Source organism: Miscanthus floridulus, chromosome 19, assembly GCF_019320115.1.
Source record: "Miscanthus floridulus cultivar M001 chromosome 19, ASM1932011v1, whole genome shotgun sequence".
NCBI lineage: Eukaryota > Viridiplantae > Streptophyta > Magnoliopsida > Poales > Poaceae > Miscanthus > Miscanthus floridulus.
Window position 1 is genome coordinate 41,958,703 of NC_089598.1, and position 10,506 is coordinate 41,969,208.

Sequence of the window (10,506 nt, forward strand, 5' to 3'; positions counted from 1 at the left end):
AACACAAGCAGTGGGCGGTACAACCGGCGGCTAGTTCGTGATACCTATGAGGCAGTGGTACCGAGATTGCAAGGCCCTTTGTCTGTACTGATCTAAAGAGTTTGTGGAGCTTGGAAGGCACACAAAGAGTAATATGTATATATGGCACACAAGTCAGTAACAGAAAGTAATGCTGAATTATAGTCTAAAGTACTTATTCTCGTTGCTGGTCTAAAATGTTCCAAGTACTAGGTGTGTGACAAAAGTATGGTGGATAGCAAGGTGACAGGTGTATGAAAAACAAGTATGGTGGATGGAAACAGCAATACAAACAAGGAACCAGACAGCACACTCTAACACAGCTCACTTTGGTCTTCTCTATGTGCTCCTCTAAATATTGTTCCTCTTTTGCCCCTCTTTTTTCCTATTTTTTGGGCTATCGTTGTTTTTTTGAGAAATTTTTACTTTTTTATTTTATTTTTTTGATATTTTTCCTTTACTTAGGAGCACAAAAGAAGTAACCACAGAAAATATGAGCTCAAACAAGTGTAAGACATGTCCTATAGAATTTTCAGAAAACTTGCTCAAAATCGACACAAACCTTGTGACCACAAAAAGAGGATCTTGTGACCACTTTTTGACCAATTTAAAATTTCTGAACCCCGGCAAAGCCGGGGATGGACGGATCCGAAGTTTTTTTCTGATCGATTTTGATATATGGAACGTCGAAATCGGAGTTCGTATGCAAAAACTAGACCAGTTTTAAGAATTGACTCCGAATTAGAGGACAAAATGAGAACAATGTGCACAAAACTGGTCACAACAGCAAAGATTTGATGGAAACGATGGGGGAAAACACACGAACTGGACTCTAACACGACCTAACCAGCAACAAGATCTCGACTAGGACACAAACTCAACACGACGGACTCTGAAACTGAAATATGCAAAGGCTATGGCGCGAAAGGTTCTAGGACAGGAAAAACGAGTATGGCACTAGACTATGGAACGAATGCGAAACACTAAAAACTAGGGAATAAAAGTGAACCTGATGGTATACCTTAGCTCTGATTACCACTTAATGGAGATGGGGATCCCGATCTTCCGTCAGGTGATGGTAACCATCGTTGTGGCGGAGAATGACACACCGATCCGGCTTCAGATCGAAAGATCGAACCCTGCAATCTTAGCACCACAGCTCCTCTGGTTATCAACCAAGTCACGGACCAGGTTGACCTCACCAAGAAGGCTAATCCTTGCCTACACAATGAAGAACACAAGCAAGAATAAGAAAGAACACAACCAAATTGCAGATGAATGATTATCTCACGAAGTTGGGGTCTCACAAACCGATGAACGGCGAAATTGTTCTTGACAGAATAATCTAAGTAAAACCCGAACCCTAATGGAGGGGTGGCAGCTGTTTATGAATACTCTAGGGTCGTGCAAGACCCCTGGACGGGCCCCTAATGGGCCCAAACTCGATACATGGTCCAACGGACCAAAAGACGGTGTCGCAGCACCCTGGCAGATTCTGGACGTTGACTTGTTTCGACGATTCCCGTTGATTCCGAACAGATTTTGATGTGAAACCACTTGGATTGGCTTCCTTATCAAATTATCTTTCCATCCATATGTGGATCATCACAAATGGAGTCCGGATGCGTCCTGGGCGACCAGTTTAAGGCAGACTGGTCCTGGAGGCCGAGGCAGACTCGAATTCTTGTTGGACTGGGCCTCCGGCTTGTGTTGGACGTCCTTGCGGGTCATCATCACCTCCACCACTTCCTCTAAGTCCTTCATGACCCTCTCCAATGTTTCTAAGCAAGATAACATCATTTGGTAGTAGTCTATTCTCAAAAGTATGAAAAGTATCGCTTAAGAACGAGCTCACCTCTAAATTGAGTTGTCGCTTTCGAGCCCGGGTCATTGGACCTTGCATGACGGTTGGAGGATCAGCGGGTACCTCTGAAGAAGTGATGTCCTCATCACCGTGCCTCCTTCCCACTCACTCCTGCCCACTCCCTCGCTCTCGGCTGCTCGTCTTTCCTCTCGCCGCAAAAAAGTACAGCGCCGCCGAGCACCGCACCAGCTCTGTCGTCGCCTCACGCGCGCTCCACCACATCACCACAGCCTATGTCTAGACCACAGCTGCGCCACGTCCCCCTCTACCTCCTCGACTTGATTTCAGCAGCTGACGAGCTTCGGTGAGGGCGCATTCACCATTTTCATCTCATCGGAGATCTCGGCCGCCATGGCCGCCTCCACGACGAGCTCGCCGCCGCACTACTCGCACACGCATTCTTCCATATTCTTCGCGTTAGGGCTTGGTTAGGATGTGTTTTAGCTTGTGTCATGATGTTACTATGATTCGTTGCTCCACCGGCGCGGAACACGGCGACCCGCGCCGCCTTGCTCTCACCTCCGCGCCACCGCGCACGTGGTCGGAGCACGTCGGAGCACCTCGCGTCACCTAGATAGCCGTAATAGATCCGTGTAGTCACCGTGGTTCTTGTGTGCTCTTTGCTGAGCCCCGCTGTGGCCTTCCATGGCCGGCGCACCGCAGCACCGCTCTGCCGTGCCACCATGGCCGGCGATGAGCACGCTCCTGTGCACGCGCGCCTTAACTACCTAGGTCACCCGATGCGCCTTGGTCTGTGGAACACGTCTGTGCAGTTGGTTTGGCCGGAGAGATCGCCGGCGATGAGCTGGGGCCGATCCACATCGAGCAGCGCCGCTTCCCCTGTTTTGTTTCGCTGACACGCGGGCCCGTCTAAAGCGTGGACCCCTGCTGTCAGCGACACAGTTTCAAAGGATAGTTCATTTATTTTCATATTTGATGCAAACTTTGAAAATGATAAGTTGAGTTCTAGATGTCCATTTTTGGTGAAACAAATTTTGTTGTGTCCCTCATGAAGTGTAGTGTTTTGTAAAAATATGGTATGTACAGTTCTGATATTTTTATTGGGGATTTAAATGTATTTAGATAAATGCTTTTTGAATGTTAATAATCTTGTAAAATAGATATCTTGAGCTAGAAAACTCCTAAAATTGTGATTCCAATTTTGTTGGTTTTGTATTGACATGCTCTAGCTATTAAAAAGTTTAAGCTTGCTGTAAACTTGATTTAAATATGGTCTTTCTATTTATTTATTAATAAATGGTATTTTCTAAGGAAATTTGTAGCGGTAAAAATATGTAATATATTACTATGCAAATTTTTGTACAGTAGTATGGCACTAATATGAAGCTAGGAAAAATATATATTCTATTGCTTGACACTTTTCTATAGGGTTTACTATTTTAACTAAATTAACCCTTGCTAGCTTATCATTTTTGCATAGGATGTTATACATGTGCAAATGGTACAAAATTTTCACAGTAGCCTATTGTGAGCATTAGGAGTCCACTGTAGTTTTATGAGAATTTGTTGTGCAGCTTTGGTGTATGTTTATTATTTACCCTAATTATTTAATTAAATTAATAAAGGCATTTAAGTAATTAAATTAGGGTTCACCATGATGTTTTCTATGATTCTTGTGATGCATAGTAACTATTGATGTTCATAGTAAGGTGTAGAAGCCATTGATTGTATGCAACTAACTAATTATCACTTTATATTTCAAATACATGGTTGCATGTATAGTTTTGATTGTGTGGATGATTTCATGTGGATAATGATCTTTGTTGTAAAACTTGTTAATAACAAAGTTGTAGATAACTTACTAATCTACCTTGTGTTAAATTTTCACAGTCACTAGGCCTTAGGGTTTTAGAGTTCTAGCTGCTATAAGTTTGCTGTCTGAAATGTTTACTTTATGGACAGATTTGATTGACTGATTTGTTTGACCTAGATAACTATTGAATTACCTTAAGAGTATTAAAATGAAGTTGTAGACAATTTCATAAGCTTTACAGAATGTCCACAACCATATGATTTCAATGTATATAACTCTAGTTATGAGTAAAACAAATAGCTGCTATTTTGTGGTGTAGTAAATGAATGGTAGAAGTGTTTGATTAAGTAATAAGAAGAGATATGCACCTACTCAGTAAAATGTGATGCACTTGTTATTACTTTAACACCATGCTGTTAAGAATACTTACAAGAATGCATTCATCATGTGTCATCATACTATACTTCTCAGCATGTATGCATTCGTAATATCTTATGCCATATTCATGCATATAGGATCGACAAAGGAAATAACGTTGCTGGAATTCAACGAAGGAGAGGAAGGGGACCAGCAGGAGATTCCTCAAGCCATAGCTCCTGACGAAGAGGAGCAGACCCTAGAAGAGCTTCCGGAGTGCCCTGACCACCGCCCTACTTCCTTTCTGAAAGGCAAGCCCCGGAGCATTCTAAGTCTCCCAGTGTTTTACAAAATACTACTTGAGTCCTTTATGATTGATGCATTAGGATTATAAGAGTTGTCTGGAAACCCTTGATGCATGGAACTACCTTGTCCAGATATATACACCTTTAACCCTGTGTAGGTCCAGGATCGAATATATGCTTAGCCCTGCTTAGACCGGTAGAAGTCGGGTGATTTCCTGTCACCCTGCGAGATATAGGTGGATACCGATGCACGGTTGGCTATATTTGCTATCGTGGAAAAGAACCATGGGGTAAAAGTAAATGGAGGCCGGGACGGAGTCTATGTATAGGTTGACTCATGTGATTTCGTCTGTGCCGATTAAGGACCGTACCGTTGTTGGCGCTATTTGACAAGATTGAACGCATGCCTATCACGTAGCTGGACGGATAACTCGTTTCGACCGCGAAGCCGAGTAGCGCGCGCCCCCCTCCCCCGCCTGCGCCAGCGCCGGCTGCAGCCCCGACTGCGGCACCCACCTCCCCCTCCCCTCCAGCCCCTTCCTCCATCCCCCGCGTGCCGCCCTCCGCAGCATTGCACGGCTGCTGGCGTTGAAGGATATGGCAGGCCCACCAGCAGGGATCCAGTGTACCCAATCCTAGGGAGTCACCCCGTGGTGGCCATCTCCTCTACCCTGCCACCGCCAACGTTGGTCGCCGCCCTGGCACTGGCGCCCGCCATCCCCTCCCCTCCCCCATCTCCACCCACGCCCTGGCCACCCCTCTCCTACCTCGTGCCAAGGCTGGTGAAGGTCTGCGGTGCCATCGCCGCAGCCACCCTTAGAGAAGGCCTTCCGCTCCCGACCGGCCGGATCCACGACCACCGGAGATGGTGCACCCACTGCATGGCCACTGCCGCAGCTACCGCCGCCCACGAAGGAGAAGAGCGGATCTTGTGCGGGAGGTCCTTGTGCGGGTACATCCGCAGCCGCCGCAGTCGCCGACACCCATGTAGGAAATGGCCAGATCCCGTGCGGGATGATCTACTGCCACCGACGATGGGGAGACTGCCGCACGGCAGCTGCCATCGCCACCATAGCCCACGACCTCGCCGGTGGTTGGGAAGGTGCCCATGAAGGCTTTCCCTCGGCCAGCAACTGTGGGTGCACCTAAAATGGTGGCCTCGTCCCCTAGCTCGCCGTAGCGGCCTCCTTCGGTATTAGGGATCGACAACTTCCTTGTCCACCGTTCCGCTCCTAGCTCAGCTTTGTCGCCCTAGCCCAGTGCGCAGGGATAGGATGACCAACCACTCTTCGAGCCCAGCATCCTCACTGTCCCCTTTGCCTCCCATTCCACCGGAGGAACTCGATGGGGCATTCCCAGGCTTGGCGGTGGGCAGAGGAGGACCTTGACACCTCCGATGCGGAGTTGTCGCCAGCCATCTCCTCAACCGCCTACCTCAACGCAGTTCGGCTAGGGTCGTAGATATGGACGTCGCCATTGCCGGAGCATGCCCAACTGTGCTCCACCATCAATGGAGGCGCACATGGTGATTCCACCATTGAGTCACGCGCCGGGGGGTGGGTGGGGCAAGTGCCCCAACCATCATCGGCCACGCCCACGCATGGTTCGTGGGCTTCCGGTCCAGAGCCAGGGACGATGGCGGCGGAATCAGGAGGGCTGCACGCGATTGTGCACGACGCGTGCTGGGCCACCTGCGGCTCGGACTTCAGCCTCCCTCTGACGCCCACAAGCTCATCTTCACTCCGGATGCTGACGGATGGTGTGAAGTCCTGTCGCGGGGGGGATCAAGTGGGAGCGACAAGGCACGATCAGCGCGTCCACTGGTCGTTGGCCCCATGCCCGCTTACTGGTCATTGGCCCTATACCCGCTTACTACCAGACTGACATGGGAAGTGCCTCAACTGCCTCCTTCCTCACACCGGGTGGTGAAGAGTCGGTGCTTCCATCACGGGTGGACCTCGTCGTGGCCACACCTCAGGCCCTCCAACCACCCACGGTGCGCCGAAGGGCTCGGGAAGAGCTATGCCTGAGCCGGTTGACGCTGCACATGACAGCGAAGGGCGACGACACTGATGTAGGAGATGCTAGAGGCGGCTGGGGGATGACAACTTGGTTGTGCCGACAAGCTCATCCGGCGGTGCAGCAGCCGCTCTAGCAGATTGTGGCAAGCCCGCCAATGGACCACGCATTCTCTTTGACTGACCTGCTGGTGCTTACCCTATGGTCTCATGACACGCTTGCTAGTCACGCCGCCATGGAGGACCTGATGCAAGAGGAGTTCGTAGCCTTATTCACCGCCAGCCAACTCATCACGTGCCCTCCACTTGGGAGCCAGGCTGTAGCTCCGGCGGCCGCTAGCTGAAGGATGAGGCCATGGTGCTGGTCTCCTACCTACACATGCAGCCTTCCAGGAGGGCAACAGACGTCGTCCCAACATGCTGACTTGGTGCTGCATACTACACCACCGCGCCCCACTCGGTGTGTAGCAAACTCGCCACCGGTGTCGCCTCAGCAGGGGCGCAAATAGGTCAATGATCCATGGGGCACGAAATGGGCTACCCACCTGGCTTCAGTCTGGTCGATCTCACAGCAGATGCTGGCCCTCCTAGTACGGTGCCGGTGGATAACCACTAGACCATGGACAACAATGCCTCCGCCAACCGCCGCCTTGAGAACTTCATCAAGAAAGTGACGTGTGTAAGAAGGCCACTCGGTAATTCATGAGCCGCCCAAGCTGCCGCCTGCAAAGGCGGTGCTGCTGCTGCAAAGCAAGCATCTAGCAGCTCAAAACCTCTCTCGGGTGCCTGCTACTTCCAAGTGAGGTGAGATCCTACTCATGCAACGATTGGGTTTGGACACAGGTCTATCAACACCAAGCGTATCGGTGAAGAAGGTTTACGAGGCGCTCTATGAGGCCGAGCTCAAGGCTTCCATCGCCGAAGTGCTAGAAGCACTCTTCCATGGCGTCGGGGATGAGTCGCGCAGGCAGCAGCGGAAGTGCAAGCCCGCTTCCTAAGCCGTGTCGCTACCCTTATCCTGGTTGTCTATCATTTGTGTAATACTCCCTCCGTTCCTTAATATAAGCCATATAGTTTTTAGCACCAATATTAATGCACGGCTTGAAGAAGGATGTGAGACCGAGGAAAAAAAGGAAAATCAGGACATCTTCTCTCTCCCAATCAGATTGTTTCCTAAATCTAAGGGATTGGTTGGGGCATGTGCTATGTACGGTGGAAATGTTTCCAAACTAATCGGCGTGGGAGCTGATACGTACCTATATTTTGGAATTTTCTTTAGAAATCTATATGGCTTATATTAAGGAACGGAGGGAGTATCAAAATTTGTATGTGTATGCTAGGATGGTCAACCCCATGACAGTAATCCTGTAGACCTCCTAGGGCACTCGCAGAAGCGCGTCATTTGTATCAAACATTTCTACTTTAATTATAAAGATGCACAAATCTTTTATGTATTCAAGAAAAAAGTATACAAAAAAGCTAAATTTAACTGTTTAAGTATGAAACGATTGAAATTTGTTTCATAATATGTCTTGTATTCTTCAGCAATTTCATTTTAGCGCCAGAGAGTGAATACAATTGCATGATGTCAATTCTATCCGGTATGTGCTATTTGAAAGTTTGTAGGAATCTCATCAGAATTCTAAGAAGCATCATACCTCAAAGTTCAATTCATACTCCCTACATGCCTACATTCCAAAATATAAGATGTCTAGCTTATCTAAATATATCTTTTGCTATACACTTAGATATACAATACGTCTAAATATATAGTAAAAGTAATGTATCTACTACAATTTGGAATGTAGAGGCCGATAAACCTTAAAAGTGATATATATTTGTCCGCCATGTCACCTATGCATTGGAAGGTTCACATGTATAAGTTTACTAGATAAATGCCCGTGTGTTGCACGAAATTGTTCCTATGCATCCAATCATTTGTTTTGTTAGGATCCATATTTTGGTTGTTTGATGCATCCCATCATCTACAAAATGTAAGACTTCACATATAAGAAACAACAATAGTAATCCATGTATTAAGGGTATTTTTTGCACTTTAACTGGTAGAGCCATAACCTTATATTTTTATTCTTTCATTACTTTTTCTTATTTATTTTACTTTCTTCTAGAGCTTTCTTTATCCCTCGCCTCCACGTCTTTGTTCTAGAGCTTTCCTTTGTTCACTCGCCTCTGCACGCATGGAGCCACAGAGAGATACCCGCGCCCGCGCACATGGTGGAGGCATGGAGGACTTGAGGAGGCCATGCCATGCTCCGCATCGCCATCAGCACCCGCGTGCCCTTGCCTTCGTGCTCGCACCTGTGCTCCGCCTCTCCCCCATGCTTGCGGTCCGCATCGCCGCATTTTTCAGAGTCAGAGACCTCAGGAGCCTATCAGAGTCGGAGATCTCGCGGGCGCTGCGGACGGTGGTGGGGCCCAGCAAGCAAGGTGTGTCCGTATTTAGAGTCAGAGACCTCGCGGGCACTGCGGCCGGTGGTGGGGCCCAGCAAGCAAGGCTCGTGCACTATTTCTTTTGTTGGACGAGACCTGTCCATATATTTTAAGTAGTAATAGATTTTGGACTGTAACATTATTTTGTGTTATTATAGGGCATATATTTGTTAGATGATTTATATGTTACAATAAAGTATTACTTTTGTAACATTTTACTTGTAATATTAATTTTGTGTTACTATAATTGTTGTCAGTAACATATTTTTATAAAATAAGTGTTTTGTGCTATAACTCATGTATGTAACACATAGTTTTATGTTACTATAAAATTTCCTTGGAACACATTGATAAATGTATTATAATATCGTTGTTTTAAATGTAGTAGTGTCTCCTTCCTCTCACTACTATCGATAGGCCATATAGCCGGTTTGGAACCCCCATTGCTGCCGATTCTGACCCTCAGCAGAGAAACATCGATGGTGATGGCAATGGACTTCACCGTCGATTCACAACCGACTGTGATAGTATGCTATCATTGCTGCTTTAGAGTTTAATACGTCTATTATAATGGCATGATCATTGCTAGGTTGCAGTATGATCTGGTGTTGATGATCCTATAGTCGCTGTCGGTTTACAAATGATCCGGCGTTTATGAGCTTTTGATCACCGCCGGTGCAGACATCAACAAGGGCGGTGTTGATGATTTCTTCACCGCTGATCAGTGGTGTAGTCTGGTGATGACTAGCTTGATCATCACCGGTCAGTGGTCCAATCTGGCAATGATGAGCAATTGATCAACGACGGTTCAATGCATAACCATTGGCGATCACTACTAGACCACCGCCGGTAGTTAGAGGTGGCGTCGATGAGACGATGACCTTCACTGCCGGAATTATATTGCATCCTGGTTTTCACAATATTTTATTAACTAAGATCTACCTTAGTAGCCTACCGAACACACCATACAAATATAATCATCAAATCCATACATCATGTCTAGGAACAAGTGTACTTTTTACAATAGCAATCCACGCTATCAAAGTATGTGTGTGAGCAATCCGCACAAGCTGCCCCTTGATTAATATAATATGGCATTGATCTCTACGTGGACTTAGCTAACGAAAATGTGGTAGTTGTGCTTCATTAGATAGCTCTCTGGTATGTGCCACTAGTGCCTGCAACATTAAGTGAATATAATTAGATCCAAACTGAATTGAAGCATTTCAGTCAAAGTGATTTAGTTGCTCTTCTTATCCAAGTACGTACCTAGTGATGTTGCTCATAAGGACTATGCGTACGTATGCTTCCCCAGTGCTCCATTATGATGAGTAAACATATAATTAGATCCAAACGGAATTGAAGGATGTGAATTGAAGTGATCCTTTGTTAAATTACGTCGCAGATATGTTTGTCAGATAGACAAACGTCTAATTATGATTCCCATGTGCATCAGGGTGATGATTGAAAATAGTTAGTCCCAAACATAATGGAAGGATATGAATTAAAGTGTTCTTGTTGAATTACATTGGTAATGATTCCTTTTGTCAGCCTCTCTTGTGTGACCTTATGCCTTGACAAATGGTGTTTCGGCAAAAATGCAGTTTTTACATGTATGTGATATGTCAATCAAAATAGACAATAGAGTGATATTATTGAAGAAACTACCTACAAATTTTGGAACAGGCACCTCACATCTGTATTCCTATTGAACGATTC